At 37.4% G+C, this 18,371-nt stretch overlaps 1 protein-coding gene across 1 annotated transcript in view; it reads right to left on the bottom strand.

Moving 5' to 3' along the window:
- The window catches only part of hs3st1l1 (heparan sulfate (glucosamine) 3-O-sulfotransferase 1-like1), a 150,376-nt gene extending 138,441 nt beyond the window's left edge, over positions 1-11,935 (bottom strand). Inside the window, exon 1 of the mRNA XM_055162827.1 lies at positions 11,676-11,935. The gene's annotated coding sequence lies outside the window, so the exon portion shown is untranslated. The remainder of the gene's footprint in view (positions 1-11,675) is intronic.
- Positions 11,936-18,371: the final 6,436 nt, after the last annotated feature.

Here is an 18,371-nt window from a genome sequence, read left to right as displayed (position 1 = left end):
ATTACAGGCTGATGTTAAACTTTATAGCGTGTAGTTTGGGTTACGTTTATGGGTCTTTACTTCATTTTGTAGGAGAAAAACGAAAGTCTCTCCTTTTATATCTACATATTGCAACAACATAGTCATTCAGTTTCTTCTAATTTGTGATATTTTGTGGTTGTTCCAATTATAAGTAGGCAATTTATTGGTTAATGGTCATGTATTCGAGCAAAATTTGCCAGTACAGATAATTGTATAGTAGTTGCTGAGGTCAAAACAAATCTTTTGTATATGGTCTGTACTGTCTGCATCTAATTCTATAGTACAGGGTCATTTTTTACATCACTAAATATATCGGGGGGGTTTTATATCGGTGCCTCTAACTCCTGTTTTATCAGTATCATATCAGCCACAAAAAAAAATTTAAAAAATAAAATCAGTTTGGCCCTAGTTAGCATGCTAGTTGTTCTGATTTGGCTTATAAACTCATTGTGGCGAATAATTAAAATGCTTAGAATACATAAAGCAAGTGGGATATAACTTTGGACCACTGCAAACTGTTTAAAATGAACTACCGTATTTTTTGGACCATAAGTCGCTCCGGAGTATAAGTTGCACCAGCCAAAAAATACGTAATGAAGAAAAAAACATGTATAAGTCGCACTTTTTGAGGGAAATTTATTTTTATAAAATCAGAAACAAGGAACTGAGTGCAACTTATAGTTCAAAAAATACGGTGCTTCTGTTTTTTCACGTTTTATTACAGTAAAAATCGTGTACAGAGCCTTTAAGAACGATGTTAGTTGTGTTTGGATTTTAAATATGACTTGAGAGTTTTTCCTCATGTTGAGCATTGACAATTATTGTGTCGGTTTTCTTTTCAATTGAAATGTGATTTAATAAGGTTCAAGAACGCTGACAACACTGACATTTGAATGAACTTCAACTTAATTAGCAAACGAATGCTTTCCGCTTCAGTACGTTTCACCACAAAAAGACAAAATACAAGCATCAGCCGTAGACCAAACTCAGCTCCAAACCGCAAGAAACTGAAGAGCAACATTTTATTAGAATTAAATGAAAATGCATATTATTAACAGTCCTGCTTAGAGTTTTCAGATTTTAGAATGTGATGATGTCATGCTCAGATAGGGACAAGAGACAGTTTTCTCTATTGATCACATTGTATTTTACAATCACATATCCAAAAGCTAAATGCACAAATGTTGAACCTGATCATTTCTATTTTAGTGACACATCACTGCTCTATCTAAGGTTTGTTAGACTTTAATCTGAGCTTTATTTCAACTCAATCTGACCAGAATAGTGCTGCTCGATTATGGAAAAAAATCATTACCCTGATTATTCTGGTCAATATTGAAATCACAATTATTCAAATGATTATTTTTTTTTAGTTAAATGAGGCATTTATACAGCATTGCTCTTTCTCTCTCTCAAAACAAAACAAAACAAAAACAAAAAAAAAACACTCTGAGTGTATAGGGCCATAAGGCATAGAAAAACATAAATGTATCTCTATATTAAAAAAAAAAATATATATATATATATATATATATATATATATACATAACCACACACCACACACATCGTTTGACACACAAATCAAAATCGTGCAGATCAGAATTCAATTAATTGCACAGCCTTAGACCAGAAAGAACCGATTTGGTTGGAACTAAAACAGATGAGCAGATTTTCTCTCATGTCTCTCTTGTCTCTCAGACAGCATTAGTCAACAGTTAGTCACTCTGAGCTTTTTGTTGAAATAAAACACCTATACAGGATCATATGTGTTGTTTAAATCTTTTTTTTTTTTTTTTTCCCAGATGATCTGAAACTTTTTTGTGTCACCATGGTAACTGATGAACATTCCACTAATGGACATACATGTCGAACCCCCCCCCCCCCAACTGCAAAGTATCAATAGTAAGTTTAGGTTTTTTTGTTTTTTTTTCTATAGCACTTGTCACAAAGACACTTTACAGATCATTATTCATTCACTCCAGACCTGGTGGTAGCCACAGCTGCTACTATGCCCATCAGTGCCATCGTCCCTCTGATTACTCACATACACTCCACTTTCATACTAGGCAATGTAGGTGAAGTGTCATGCCTAAGGACACAACAACAGTTTTTGTGACTTGCGCCTCCCCGTGGTTCCCGATTTTCCCAGTGGTCTCCCATAAAAGTACTAACCAGGCCCGACCTCTGAGCTTCTGAGATCTGACGGGAACAGGCTCTGACAAACTGATATGGTTATAAGTAAAAGAGACCCACAAAGTCCCTGTGTTACAACAAAAACATGAATTTAACTGTATTCATTTTAGATGCCTGCAACTGTATAAAGTGTTACAGGCCTATAGAATATTGTGATGTTATCTGAAACCAGCTCTATTTTCAACTTTGTGATAAACTTGCTGCATAAGAAAACGCGGTTGACGTTTTTTCTGACAGTTAACATAGGCTGTTGAGGCTGTTGAGGTTCTTGACAGCTTTAGTTCACACTTCATGGTTTTATAGGCGGGATCAAAAAAAAAAAAAAGAAAAAAAAAACTTACAGAAATGAAAAGCTTTCAAGAGAATGGTCAAAATGTCAACTTCTGAGTCAAAGAGCGAACTTCACTCTCCAACATTGAAGTGTCTGTGCCAGAATTTTTTCTCTGTGTAATTGAGCATTGCCCCAGTACAGATATATTGAATAAACAGCAGGAATGTAACGATATCCAAATCTCTCGGTACGATATTATCACGATATGCATCTCACGGTACGATATTTATTGCGATATTCTGGAGATAGGACATGTTTCTGCTTTTAAAACTTCTTGACAAGATTTTGGTGTGAATTATTATCGTCACAATCCCGAGAATTCATCTAAAAAACAAGTTTCTTCATGTTGTCTGTGCTGAAATGAATCATGGGATATGTAGTTTCCTATATTTATAAGATGCTGCTGCTATAAAACCATGCATTTAAGCCAAGGAAGTTGCAATTCGATATATTCTGAGACTTTTGTTGATACGATGTCACGATATTTCGGTTATTGTTACATCCACATAAACAGCGCTTGAGTTCAAAAAGTCAAAAAGCTGCGGACTTAGTGATGTGATGTGACGTTTGTGAACAGGCCGGCTCTTCTGAACGGCTACTTAATGTGAGCGAATGGAACCGGATCTCAGTTTTAAAGAACCGAATCTCTTTCTTTCCAATTTTTATGCACTTTTACTCTGAACCAACACAAGAATCAGTACAGAAACAGATTAAAGGTCATCACACACTACAGGATTTTTCAGTCTTCAACAGGATCTCAATTTTTAAAAGGAACAGAATATTTGTCCTTCTAATTTTTATGCACTTTTACACTGAACCAACACAAGAATCAGCACAGAAACAAAGTAAAGGCCGCCACACACTACAGGACTTTTCGGTCTTAAACGACTTTTTAAATGTGCAACAAAAACCACACACCACAGACACGAGGAGAATCTTGCAAGACTTAAAATCTCCAATTGCAAAGACTGTAGCAGGATATGACTGCAGACTACAGGATATAAAGTTGTGAGTGTGATCATGTCCGCTGTTTCCTGTTTACAGTAAAACGAGTTGCTTTGAGACTCTTAAGTGTTCAAAAGATCAGAGCTCTGCACTTCTAGTTTAGATACAAGTCAAAACTGTGTTATTATTATTTGCAAAATAAACAATAAACTCCACAGGAAGCATAGTCTTGATCGCTAATCTGCAGCTTCACCTCGGTCCGTGCGCTGTGTGGATGTAAACAGACACACGTGAGGAACTACTCTTGCCTTTTTACTTTCAAAGAACACCTCAAACTGGATTAATAGCACAGTTTTGTGGACTGGATGTCTTTATTTACGGACGACAATTCAGGGATTTCAACTCTTTTTCACTGACAAAATTTAAAAACTTTTCCACGACTTTTTCATGACCTAAAGTGAATTTTCCATCACTTTCTGGCACCTACATGTGTAGAACTGATCACACTTTTAGAGCTAAATATGAAATGTGGTGCAAAACTTCACATACATGATTTTTAAAGCATAAAAGGCTGACGATAAAGTCCACAGGAAGTAGAGTCAGTATCACTAATCTACAGCTTCACCTCGATCCGTGCGCTGTGTGGATGTAAACAGACACACGTGAGGAACTACTCTTGCCTTTTTACTTTCAAAGAATGACTCAAACTGGATTAACAGCGCTGTTTTGTGGACTCGGTGTCATTATTTGTGAAGGATAATGTGGATGAGATGCTGCAGTCTAAATTTGCCACTTTACGAGAGGTGAGGAATAAAGTGTTCTCATTGTTTTCACTCTATCTATACTCGTTGTTACTGTGGCGTTGCTGATGTTTAGTGATTACATTCTGACAGAGAAGCTCAGAGTCACACTGACACCGCACACACGAGGAGCACAGCGGCTTCAAAATCACACACGAAGACACAAAGTCGGGTCACACCTCCCCAAACTCACGAAGAAGCAAATCGCAGCCTAAATCGGGCAAATTCTCCTGTAGCGTGCGGCAACGTGAGTGAACATTTGTGCATTTTAAACGTATTTCGTATCATAGTAACAGTCTATAAATAGTTATTATTGTAGTGCAACGTTTTATTGACATTATCCACCATTCAAAAAGGTCAAAATAGTTTCAGTTTGAACCATTTTAAACACATCCGACCCTTGGCCATTTCTATTTGTGATTAGTTTGTAGTCTGTCGAATAAATACACATAAAAAAGAGCCAGATTTTGAACGAGTTTTTGACACGAACAGATCCAAAAGATTCAGATCCCATCAAGAAACTGAAATTTGCATCTATACTGTGTACCATCTGTGTCTTCTTTGAATCAGGAAGTGCACTATTCGCATGCTGGTTGTTGTTTGCATTACCGAGACACCACTGGGCCCAGTCAAGCAGAAGTAAACAGCAAGGCCACAAATTCAAGTTAATGTATCTGATATAAAAATGTATTGAACAGATACATATGTACTCTAGTTTATGAAACTGTTGACCTTTTTTCTGTACCATTTTTGGATCTAAAAGTACATATGTTTTAAACAGACCATGTATGAAACATGGAAAAAAAATGTTTTCCCAAATTTCAAAGACCTGCAAATCATGTAAATAAACTGATATATTTCATCATATCTTGTGTTATTCAATCTTTGAAGTCTTGAAGAAGGTACATGATTAAAAAAAAAAAAAAAAAGTATTTAAAATGATAAAAATTTGCTTGGAAGGACTGACATATTTTATAGAAATAGTTTCCTTTCATTTTGAAGTAATATTAAAGTATTCGGAAGAAAAAAGCGACAAATTATGCAAAATCCTGCACCTTCTACTTGTTTGCACAATTTTCCCTCCGTTACTTTTCCCTCCGTTACCATGACCTTTCTTAATAAAAAAATCTCATTACTCAAAAAGTAAGAGGTTTTTCAACCTAATCTTGTACCATATGGTAGAAAACTATATGAAGCAAATATTCAAACCAGTTTGTTAAGGATATGTAAGTGAGAACCAAGAGTTATCACTGTTTGGATTTATTGCCCAAAAAGTGCTGCATATTTCATTCCCTCCGTTACCGACATGAGTTTTTAAATTTTTTGTCAACAACTTGAAAGAATCACAGGTTTAACTTTACCCTGTTGGAGTGTAACTCTTTCCTACATTCTGATACTTTACTTATTTCAATAGTCCCTCTAGTTTCTGAATAAGAGACATTTGAATGTAAAACAAATCTGCCCCGTTTCCCTCCGTTACCACTTGACCGGACCCACTCTGACCGCTGAAAGTTATGAAAAATGCTCAAAAACTACTTAGGACGCTCTGAATGTGTAAGGTAACTGAGAAATAACTCCGGACCTCTGCAAACTGTTTAATATGAACTAAGTGCAGTTTTTGAGTAAACCTGACCTGACACCTCTCAACGGCCAATTGAAAAAGTTCAACCGCAAATCACTTTCAATTTGTTTTCAGGTGTTACGGGCACAGCATGAATCTGAAGTGGGGCTGTGCAATTAATAGAATTTTAGTCAAGAATTTCAGACATTTCTAATCGTCAATGCTTAGTTCTTTTTAAAGTCTACAGTCAGTGCTCTGTTAGTGAAAGGATGTTTCAAAGCAGAGTTCAGACTTTAGTGGAAGAGATTTTAAGTAATAAATTATTATATTATGCGAACTTGTGAGCTTTGAGTCATGTTATAATCATAGACTGCATGTATAAATGGACAAAGTCAATCTCGCTTAGTCCACTTTTTTTATACAGTCTGTGGTTATAATGTTATTTCCTCATCAGAGTTGTCTTTTATTTCATTCACACGATACATATCTCGATACAGTGAGCTTCGATACGATATATTTGGTTCGATGATGGGTCTTGAAAACCACCGAGCTGCCTTTTGCGCGTTACAATGTGAATGTAACAGAACGCTCAAGAAAGAGAAAAGAAAGTCGTTCTGCAGGATTCACACCGATTTGAACGGACGCAATCAGCTCATCGTAACGGCTGCAGTTTTTGAAGTGCCGTAATTCCCTGCTCAAATAAGAAAATCTGCATAAAAAACGCTGATCCCGTGCATAGATCTGTACAAACGCATTCAGAAATGTGATTCTTGTTAGTTCACGTTTGTCAATTCTGTGAACTGTGAACATTAAACAGAATCATTTTGTTGAAACATATTGAAAATCGAATCGCAGTTCTCGGAAAATCGCAATTGGCAATCCTATTTTTTACAAAATCACTATAAAAGAAAGAATATTTGCAGCTTTACGATACTTTTTTTTAGTGTGTTAGTTAAAGTTTCAGATATTATAAGACCAGGTTTGTTCTAAGTAAAAGACAGTAGGCATCTAAGTGTGTTTTTGTTAAAACTGCACTATGTAACTCTTCTGTTGGGGGTCCATCACCTGCTTGTTTCCATGGATACGTCATTTCTCTGCCTGGAAAGTTCCACAGTATCACATTAAACAGCTCTGCCTTACATTTATCCAATTACAGGTGGTTTTATAGCTCAAAAATACCTTAAAAAAACAAGCATTTTGACTGTGAGCGGGGTCGCCTCTCCACAGATTTGGCTTTTAACTTGGTCTGGTTTGGTCTCCATGACGACAGGAAGGTTTAATGCCATACTGTGAAACATTCCAGGCAAAGCGATAACATTTCCAAGTAGTATTTGACCAGAAAAGTTGCATGGCAGGTTGACAAAAATACCAAAATATCAGTATATCGTATCATTTAATGTGATGATACAGTATCGATATCATGGGCTGCTGTATCGATATATCGGCAAGAGTATTTTTTGGTATATTTTACTAGATTATTTTGTTACAGCTACAGTTTTGTTGCTTGTTTAGAGAAAGGAAACTTATTTATGCGACACATTTGACATTTTCACAGTTTTAATGATTAAAATTGGTGTTTTTCATATTAACTTTTCACAAGAAGTGGGTTAACAAAGATTTTTAGTATCACAGACATGATTTAGCCTTTATTTTTTTATTGAACTGTATCGAATCGATTTGAAAAATATCGTATTGAACCAAAAGTGCACTGTATCGAGGTAAGTATCGTATCAGCAACTTCTTAATGATACCCAGGCCTAGTGGCAGGACTTTTTTTTTTTAATATTTGGACCATTTCTGTTCTTTCTGAAACAGTTTACATAATCACAGTTTACTTTTAGTTTAGAATATTTTTATGGAGCTCCACAGAGACCGCCCACTCCGAGTCCAGAAGTACATTTTCCATTCATTTTTGCCTTCTCCTAGACACAGAAAACTTCAAGTATTACAATTTAAAGACGGAGTTTAAGCCAATATGTTTTAACTATATCAAAATGTGGTTGTTTATAGTTCAAAAAGCGCATTTAAAACAAAGATACAGTGGAAAGTTTTAGTAATTTAGCAGCAGAAGTGGGACCAAGTCGTTGTTTTGCAAGTCTCAAGTAAGTCCCAAGTCCGAGTCAAGTCCCAGGTCAGGTACAGGCAAGTCCAAGTCGAGTCTCGAGTCACTGACCCAGAAGTCCTGATACAGTGAGCTTTCGATTTGATACGATTCAATAACTCGTGTCTGTCTTTGTTAAACCACTTCTTGTGCAAAGTGAATATCGAACACGCCCATTTTACTCATCGAAACAGTGAAAATGTCAAATGTGTCGCATAAAAATGTTTCCTTCCTCCAAACAAGCAACAAAACTGTAGCTGTAACAAAATAAGTATTAAAATCTATTGTGACGGAGCAATATCGTTCATTTGTTTTTCAATATAAAACCAAAAATAAGAAAACGAAAAAACAACAGTTTTCTTCATTATTTGTCTCCAAAACCAAACTGAAAAAACAGATAATGATTCGTTTTTTCAGTTTTCGTGTTCAATTTTGTGTTTAAATGACAAATGGAAAAAACGGATAACGGCCGTTTCCTGTTTACGTGACTGTGATGCTGAACTTGCATCAAAAACTGAACCAGGACTGATCCAGGTCCGGGACCAGACCGAGACCAGACCGAGACCAGACCGAGACCAGACCGGGACCAGACCGAGACTGAGACCAGACCGGGACCAGACCGAGACTGAGACCAGACCGGGACCAGACCGAGACTGAGACCAGACCGGGACCAGAATGGGACTGAGACCGAGACCAGACCAGGACCAGGCCGGGACCAGACCGAGACCAGACCAAGACCAGACCGGGACCAGACCGAGACCAGACCGGGACCAGACCGAGACCAGACCGGGACCAGACCGGGACCAGACCGGGACCAGACCGGGACTGAGACCAGACCGGGACCAGACCGAGACTGAGACCAGACCGGGACCAGACCGAGACTGAGACCAGACCGGGACCAGAATGGGACTGAGACCGAGACCAGACCAGGACCAGGCCGGGACCAGACCAGGACTGAGACCGGAACTGAAACTGGAACTGAGACCGGGACCAGACCGGGACCAGACAAGAGGCTGAGGCTCGGACCCCGCAGAGGCTCGTAGTCAAAGCTCGGAGTCCGCCCTGATTCCGCTCTGGTCCCGCTCTGGTCCCGCTCTGGTCCCGCTCTGGTCCCGCTCTGGTCCCGCTCTGGTCCCGCTCTGGTCCCAGACTTAGATCAGTCCTGGTTCAGTCCGTATGCTTTGCAAAAGTCTGGCATCGCAGTCACGGAAGTCACGTAAACGGGAAACGGTCATTATCCGTTTTTTCCATTATTTATTTAAACACAAAATCGAAAACTGAAAAAAACGAATCATTATCCGTTTTTTCATTTTGGTTTTGGAGACAAAGAAAACAGTTGTTTTTTCGTTTTCTTATTTTTGGTTTTATATTGAAAAACTAATGGATTCAGAGTGCCCGTGTTGCCCAGCACTCTTACCTGCGGCGTTCTCTGGTTCGGGGACCAAAACCGAGGCACTTCCTGCTTGTGCTTTAAATAGCGCATAGTGACGCCCTAAAGGTGGACATGTGATCTCGGACTCGATCACTGCGGTCTATTTGGGGTGTTATTTAGTTTTTTTAAGTTATTTATTTGAATTTAAGATAACCATATGAGGGATTCTTTAAGTTATTTTTATTATGTTTATTTCCAAGTTGATTTGTGTTCATCAGTACAGTTCTGCTCATGTTAATTCCTTTAGAACCCCATTTTTCGTTAATTGGTTTAGCCCAGTGGGAGGGGCTAAGGGGTATATAAGGAGGAAGCTGCAGTCATTTGTCTGTCTGTTTTTGGCCTTGGTAAGTGCGATTACTGTAAATATTGTTGTAAATACTTCTTTTTTCTTTTTTTTTTAACTCTACCACCTCATTTTTCACTGTAAATATTCCACTCTGCACATTGGGCTGTGGTGTGAATAAAAACGCACTTAAGTAAAGTTTTTTTTTCGACGAACCCTTGACTTCTATCAAAAATACTCTTGGCTAGGGCTGCTCGATTATGGAAAAAAATCATTATTACGATTATTTTGGTCGATATTGAAATCATGATTATTCAAACGATTATTTTTTTTCATTACACAATGCATTTATTCAGCATTTCTCTCTCAAAAAAACACTTTGTTATTGATAATTTACACAAAACTTTCAAATTCAATATAAATTTAGGCTACAAATATGAACCTTAGAGCAGTTTTGTGACGTATAAAACACAAAATGAATAAAATAAACTTTCTCAAGTGTCTCGACTCACTGACCCATAAGTCCAAGTCGAGTCCAAGTCGTCTGCTTCGAGCTTCAAATCATTTCAAGTCTTTAAACCAAAAAAGTATCAAATAGGAGATTGGGAGTTTAAGGAAAAAAAAAAATCGATTCAGTGATATATCGTGATACTTCATCTCACAATTCTCAGATTGATTTAAAATGCATCCGAATCGTTTTTTAAAATAATATTCTTCACAAAAATGCATTAGTTACGCTCGCTGTTCTCATGATTTAAAAGAAAATAATCAATTATATTTCATACATTTGTGTTTTCTTGAAGGTGTAGAAGTAATTATTGATAAATTGCAATATATCGTCCATTGTTTTAGTATCGGGATGTATCGTGATATATTGAATCGCATCGTCAGACTCAAGGCAGTGCACATCCCAACCAAATATAGCTCAGATTTTTGCAATTTATATACATTTTAAGATAAATTGTACTTAAAAAAACATAGTATATTGATATATGAGTATTTATAGAGTATGTAAGAGTTGTACAAATGTTATTTGTTCCTTTTAAATGTCTTGACAAGATCTTAGTGTGAATCATTATGCTCCGAAGAGAAAGAATTCAGATTTAAAAGTGCTTCTCAAGTCAAGTCTGAGTCGAGTCCCAAGTCTTAGTCCATTTTATCAAGTCAAGTCTCAAGTCCTAAAAATAGTGGCTCAAGTCTGACTTATACAAGCGGCTTATAAAATTTCAGAAACAGACTTTAAATAAAATTATCGGTGGTTATTGCAGTCGTTCGTTAACATGTCGCTGATTTTCCCGGTGCAAGATTTCGGGCTTTAAATCTAATCTTTTTTTTTTTTTTTTTGGAAAGTCTATAAGAAAAATGAATGAAAAAATGAAAATGAATGAGAAATTTAGTTCCAGAAATACGAGGTGAGCTCCAGAAAACTGGCAACTCCATTTGAAAAAATAAAACCTACTCAACATGACATAAAGAAATATCTATTTACTTCCAAAAAATGTACAAATGCAAACCAAAACACGTGCATACTAACTATTTTAAATCGTATTTTCCATGTCAATTATTTAAAAAATGTTAAAAAGCAACAATAAAAAGTCATCAATCGTGCAAAAATGTTTACTGGCAACTTTATAGGTAAAAAAAAACGTGCATTTCCTTAATCAAATCTTACGCAAACCACGTTCCTTTTCACGCAAGTCTAAACTTTAAGTGAGCAGCGTGTCCTGTGGAAGTACCCGGATTCCCTGTGGAGCGCGTGCAGCTAATTTATTGCATATAGCGTTTTAATTAGCGTGATCGATACTCCGATTAGAGAGGATTTAGGTGGGAAGAGAACGCAAAATCAGACGGAACACTTCGCACTCCGCAAGCCCCCTGCTCTTAAATAATTGATACCACGAGACGATCCGGTGGAGAAACGCGATCGCTCGAGAGTTCGTAGCGCGGCTGTCAAGTTGGGGGGAAAAACGCGATCGGATTTTTTTGGGGAGGGGGAAGTCGGTGTTACCTTTGCGCGGCGATCCTCGGGAATTGGGTTCACTTTGGCTGCACGCCGGTCCACGTTGAACCAAATCCCGCGCTCGTCTTCCCGTGGAGGTGGAGGAGGTGGAGGTGGTGGTGGTGGTGGTTTTGAGAGTGGAGGACGTGGAGTCTCATCACTGACGCATCGCCAAAGCAAAGAAGACGCCGAGCGAGAGGACGCGGCGCGGAACTCCGAGGCGCTTCGCTGTTCAGGTCTGAAAGCGCAGGAGCCCGAGCTGCGCGTGTTATTGTGGACTGGAGGAGAGAGTGAGGAGAGAGAGGACAGGAGAGAGGAGAGAGAGAGAGAGAGAGAGGAGAGAGAGAGGAGAGAGAGGAGGGATGGTGACGCGACAGAGGGAGAGAGAGAGAGAGAAAGAGAGAGAGAGAGGAGGGAGGAGAGAAAGAGGAGGAGCAGTCCGGTGCCATCAGCTGAACAGCGAAGGTGTGTTTTTTTGTATCGTTTTTTTTTTTTTTTTTCTTGTTAATTTTATTATTATTATTATTATTATTATTATTATTATTGTTGTTGTATTTTGTTAAATTATTTTTATTTATTTTATTATTATTTTTTGTTTATTATTATTATTATTATTATTAGTAGTAGTAGTAGTAGTAGTAGTAGTAGTAGTAGTAGTAGTAGTAGTAGTAGTAGTATTTTAATCTTTATTATCTTTTTTTTTAAGAGGAAAGAGGAGGACCAGTCTGGTGCCATCAGTTGCCATCGTATTTATTTATTTATTTTATTTGTTTGTTTTTTTTTTTAGTTTTTTTTTTTTTCAAATAATTTTTATTATTATTTTTTTTCATATCAAGTAAAATTATTATTATCATTATTATTATTATTATTATTATTATTATTTTATATATTTTTTATTATTTTATTTTATTATTATTTATTTTTTTTTTAAGAGGAAAGAAGAGTATCATCAGTTGAACAGCGGTGTTTTTTTGTTTGTTTGTTTGGTTGTTTTGTATTTTTTCTTTATTTTTTATCTTTTTATTTTTTATACTTATTTCTTTTTTCTTTTTTTTAATCTTTTTTTTTTTTTTTTACCTTTTTTCATCTTTTTATCTTTTTTTTTTTTTTTTTATTATATATTGCCACCTTTGCACTGCAACAAGGACTGCACTCCATTTCGTTGTGTCTTAGTGTCGTAGTCAAGACGACACTAATCGAGACCAAGACCAGTCCGAGACCACAGGATCCCAAGACCAGGACAAGACCAAGACCTCTGAGGGTCAAGACTGAGACCACGGCCCATCGAGACCAAATCAGACCATTTTTGTCATTTTCTACATTTATTTGTATTTTGGCACATATATATCAATGTTTTTATAAATCTATCTCCATTCTATCTGATTCATTTAAAGTTAAAACAGGCCAAACAAACTGTACTGCACTGAAACACTCTGCCCCACTTTTTTAGACCCTCACCCACAGTTTGAGAACCCAGTTTTTACAAGTTCATAACATTTACAGTTACAATATTTTACAGGTTTTGCAGTGATGTTGAGCCTCTGCACATTTACCGACTGTAATGAAATATGATCACACTCGTCAAGTGTCAGACCTTGAGTCCGAGACAAGACTGAGACCAAGAGCCATCAAGACCGAGACAAGACCGAGTCCAAATACGCTTCAGTAAATAAGCAGTCTCAAGGCTGATCTTGAGTACTGCTCCACTATTGTATCTGTCTGTACAATGACAAATAAAGATATTCTGTACTATTCTGTTGAGTTCTTTATTCTATTCATTCCTGCTGATGTGCAGAGTCGTCCTGCAGCCTAAACTCAAACATGGTAGTGATTATTTTAATAAATTCTTGAACTAACAGGGCATTTCTACTGTACATTGAGATTTTAACGACTTGTTTTTAAGTGTGAAGAATCCCTCAGTCGTCCAGGTAAAATCCATGATGAGGAGAAAATTCAAATTTGTCGACTGGACAAAAGTTAGTTTGGTTGAAGATGTTTCACAGCTCATCCAAGCTGCTTCTTCAGTTCTGGTCAGACGCTGGTGGACACTTCCTTATATCTGTCCACAGGGAGGAGCTAACTACACTGAAACTAAGGCTGTGTTCAGACTGCAGCCTGAAGTGACCCAAATCCGATTTTTTGCCCCTATGTGACCTGTATCTGATCTTTTAATGACAGTCTGAACGACACAGGTCCGATTTTTTCAAATGTGACCCAGGCCACTTGGACATGTGCTCCTGAAACCGATACATATCTGAGCTTTTGACATGCGACTTCAGTGTGAACGGCCAAAGCACATTCACCCACCTACACGTTATCAAAAAGCCACAAACGTCACTATTCTGCACTGAAGTAAGCGAAAATTGTTAATGAACTCCGTGTCACTGAAGTGAAGCACATCACCACTCACCACTCTTGGCTCCGTCTCCACATCCACACGTTCCTTTCAACGGACGTCACTGCCGCTGCCCCACAAAACACCACGGCCAAAAACCTCGTCCTTCTCCTTCTCAATCTCCTCCTTAAAACAAGTAAGTTGTTCATGTTCTGGCTCCGGTACGAGAGGAACTTTAAAATCTCCAGGTGCTCAATGCTGCGTCCATGTTTGGACAACTTCTGTAAACACAGAGACGCTCGCTGCGGTTGACGTCGTCGTGTCTCCAGTGCACATGTGGGACACTTTCGGGCCATTTAATGTTCACACTGTAGTTCACATACAAGTCGCATTTAATTGGAAATGTGAGCGACCTCGCAAAAACATCAGATTTCACCAAAAAATCGGAATTGAGCGTTAAGCCCTGCAGTCTGAACGTAGCCTAACACATCTACTTGTTTACAGTTTCTGTTTGTTAGTTCGGCCTGTTGACCTGTACTGGGTTTGGGGTCTAATTAGTAGAATCATTCAGGGCCATAATGGAGCTTCCACACCTCTGGACCTGACCTGGATACACCTGTTGTTCTCTTGTTTGGTTTGATTTAGGTTTGAGGATGGAGTTGTAAATAGGAGATAGATTGGTGTCTGAGGCCTTCATTTCTGTTTAGAGGAGGATTCTCTTTCTTAACAAAAATGGCTTCTTTCACTCCCCTCTCAGACCAGTTCTTTTCTCTGGCTAAAATCTGTACCTCGCTGTCCTCAAATGAGTGGCCCGTGGCTATTAAGTGGAGATATACAGCAGACTGAGGTCCTGTGTTGCTCTCTCATCTCCTCGCCATGACTTGTTTTGAACTAAATACAGGTTAAAATAGTGACTGGGGGATTCTGGTTTAAAGGTCCTGTATTAATGTAAATATTCTTGTGAGCCATGTTATAATGCTGCCTCCTCAGAAACATATTTTGTACTTCTGTTTTGTTTTATCTGTACAAATTTGAGTAATTCTTTATTATTAGTCTGTCTATGTCTCCAAAGCTGAAAATGCTCTGTTCCACCTTGTGATGTCATGAAGTGGCAGGCTAGTTTTCAAATTAACATCTGCCTTTTACCTTTTGTCCAGCAGAGATTGGCAATTCCAGGGCTGAAATTATCCAAATTATTCTAGTGAAAGTGTGTGGAGTTTAAAAACACAGTAGAGCACTTCCTGTATTACCACATGATGACATCACGAGGTGGAACAGCGTGTTTTCAGTGTGAGAGAAGACCTCAGCTTAAATATGCAGGATTCGTGTGTTGAACATGTGAGAATGGAACAAACCTGATGAAGAACCAAGATGATAACTTTGATCAGAAAATAGCATAAAACAGTTCCTTTAATGCCATACTGTGGAATATTCTGGAGAACACAATAACATTTCGATGGAGACAAGCTGAAAAATTATAGTTCACCTTTAATCTCCAATGAAATATGCATTTGGCAAGAACCACCGCCCGTAATAAACTGTGCAATTTTATCACCATTCTCCCTGTAGCCGGAGCTTTTACATGATTGGACGATGACTTGAGTGACTTGACAGTGAGAATGAAAACATACGAAAGCTTATATTTTTATTTTATTTTGTCATAAAAGACATATCTAAATAGAAGAAACAGAAAATCTGACACTGCAAGTCTTGTCTTTTTTTTTTTTTTTTTTTTTTTTACTTATTTTTTATCTTGTTAAATTATCTTTTATCTTTAAAAAAAAAAGATTTATTTTTATCTTTATTTAAGAAGAAAAAACAGTGAAAGGTGCATTTTTTTTAAATAATTAAAAACATATTTTTTTTTAAAGAGGAAAGTGGAGGAGCAGTCCGGTGCCATCAGTTGAACAGCAAAGGTGCATTTTTGTTTTTCTTTTTGTTTGTTTGTGTTTCATTTTTATTAATTATTTTTTTATCTTTTTTTTTTATCTTGTTAAATTATCTTTTATCTTTTTAAAAATCTATATTTTATTTTATTTCATCTTTTTTTAAGAAGAAAGAGGAGGAACCACAAAGGTGCATTTTTTTCTGTCTTTTTTTTTACTTTTTTTTTTTTTTTTTTAAATCTTGTTGAATTATTTATCTTTTTAAAAATCTTTCTTATCTTTTTTTTTAAGAGGAAATTGGAGGAACAGTCCGGTCCCATCAGTTGAACAGCGAAAGTGCTTTTTGTATCCTTTTTTAAATCTTATTTTATTTTTTTAATTTTTTTTTAATTTTTATTTATTGATAGATTTTTTTTTCTTTTGGTCAATATTCATAAGTATAAAAGACATATCTAAATAGAAGAAACAGCAAATCTGAGACTGGAAGTCTGTAAGTTTTACCTTCAATCAAACGTGACAGATTTGCACCATAAACAATGTTAGTTTTTTCCATTCTGTTTTCAAAAGCCCTGTTAGTTTCTGTGCGTTGCTCAAGGACAGAGCAATGTGAACGGGGAGGAGTCAGACTTGAACTCACCTTGACCCCAGCTCCATGGCCCACTGCACCACCACTGCAGTGTTTGGTCAGAATGAGAAACAGAATAACTTTAATATGTGTTTATACCAGCAAAGAACGAAAAGGCAAGTCGAAAAGAACAGGAAAAGGGTCCAGTTTTGCCTTACAGTGTAATGGTACCATATGGAAATTTCAAACTAGGTTCCTGAAGTAAATTCCTCATTAATTTTTCACTGAGACATTCGGAAAAAAAATAATTTTGAAAACCTGGAAAGCTTGCTCAGGGCTAATCAGCTCTGAGGTAACTAATGAGCCCAAGACCTATAATAAAAATCTGTTTCTGAAATGTTAGAAACCACTAAGTTATTAAAACATTCCACAGAATCTTGCGTTTTAAGTGTGTTTTTTGGACGTAAAGCAACTGTGTTATTATGGATATTAGTTAGTGTGCATCTGACAGGGCTCCTCCATGTCTTTGAACTCTTAATTTTTTTTTTTTTACTGCCTGTGGGAAAAACGAATGGTAAATTTACTTTTGGACCAAAGCTGGTGATCGGTGTTTCACAAAGGTCACAACAACAGTTTCAAGTGGGATCAGAAGACGCCAACCTTAGATTAGGCTTTTATAACTGCTTCTGGACACATTAAGATTTCAATTTATTACCTATGTTTTTGCCGGCGTTTGTCTGTTTGTTTGTTTGTTTTGTCTGTTAGCAACATAACTCAAAAAGTTATGGACCGATTTTGATGAAATTTTCAGGATTTGTTGAAAATGTGAAAAGGAAGAACTGATTTCATTTTGGGGGTGATCCGGAAGAAATCCTGGATTCTGGATCACTTTGAAATTTTAGTTAACACTGTGGTAAATGGGGCCAAAAATGTTGTTTCTCAATATCTCGGTTAATTATTGACCAAACCCCATGAAATTTGACTCAGGGATGGACAATGGGATCCTCTTTCATATTCCAAAGGCTGATCCGGATCTGATCCAGAAGACTGATTTTATCCTTGGCGGAGGTCTGCGCTCTCTGAGTGCTTTTCTAGTTTAGTATAAAACATTTCAAAAGCTCCAGAACGGACTGGAATTGGACCTTAGAACGTGGAAAAATCACCGTCCAAACTTGAGATGATCCAACCACAGCTGCTAATCTGTAGTAGCCAGGCTGGTGCCACCTAGTGCCTCCGCTCAATTTCATTTCTCTCTAGCGATTAGGTCAGGAATCAGAATACACTAGACGGTTTGCAAGAATCCTGGAAGTTGTAGACCGCGCACCGGACAATCAGTGAAGAGCTGTGAAGCCATGACGTCAAACTCAAGCATCTGTCTGGGTCCATTTTGCGGAACAGCACAACAGTAAACAAAGAGGTCGAGACATTCTGCGTTGGCAACGATTCCCGAGATCGAGGATTTAAAGATAATTTTTGGTTAATTTTATCAAGAGGAAAGACGTTATTACCCTTCTTCCTACAGGATTTGGTGCATTACGTCATGATCAAATAGCAGCGATTCGTTAAATAAAAAAAGAACCCGTCTACCACAGAGCGAACGAATCCTAATGCTGCGAGGTCAGACGGTTTCCACGAAGTGAAACCGGTTGATGAATCAGGCTAAATCAGTAGCACGTGCAGAAAACATCTCCCCTGTTAAATTCTCATATCATTCAGAACAAGAAATATAACTTCTTTTACCTGAAATAAGTTATAGTTTGTTGCTTCGATTGCTGATTCTGCTGATTTCTCAGTCGTCTATGCAGTTTTATCCACTTTTTTACATGTAAACCACCATGTTCGTTTTAATCTGCCTGTCAATCACGGCCTTTGAAATCGGGGAGACAGGACACGGCTCCGGATCAACTCGTCTTATGTAA

Source organism: Boleophthalmus pectinirostris, unplaced genomic scaffold, assembly GCF_026225935.1.
Source record: "Boleophthalmus pectinirostris isolate CB_2022bp ecotype Guang Dong unplaced genomic scaffold, ASM2622593v1 HiC_scaffold_5, whole genome shotgun sequence".
In the NCBI taxonomy this organism is placed as follows: domain Eukaryota; kingdom Metazoa; phylum Chordata; class Actinopteri; order Gobiiformes; family Gobiidae; genus Boleophthalmus; species Boleophthalmus pectinirostris.
Note: the sequence above shows the minus strand (reverse complement) of the source record. Positions and strands in the feature narration are given on the sequence as shown.